We start from the raw sequence: 404 nt of genomic DNA on the forward strand, positions 1-404 counted from the left end.
GTCAGATTTCTACCTATGTATTTACTCTTTTGTTGTTATTTGGTCCATCTTTAAATTTCTCTATGTTGCCTTTCATGCTTTTAGGGCATAATAAAATGGTTTAATGCCATAATTTTATTCTTTTGTTATTTTTTCCAAACTTTTAATTTTAAGCAGTATCTTAGATTTTAATGATCATTCTTAAATTTATTACTGTGTACTCCCACTTATAGATTAAGAATTTTGTTAGAATTGTGCACAATGTGTATTTACACATAATTCACTCTTTTTTAGTCTTCTTTAATGCTCCTGCATGCAATTCCAAATTTCCTTTTGTGATTATTATCTTTTTAATTTGTTCATTTTGGGTTTACCTGATACGGAAAACTGTAAAAAGAACCTATTTGGTTATTTTACAGTAGAAA

Source organism: Bison bison, unplaced genomic scaffold (genome assembly GCF_000754665.1).
Source record: "Bison bison bison isolate TAMUID 2011002044 unplaced genomic scaffold, Bison_UMD1.0 scf7180017864368, whole genome shotgun sequence".
NCBI classification, from domain to species: Eukaryota; Metazoa; Chordata; class Mammalia; order Artiodactyla; family Bovidae; genus Bison; species Bison bison.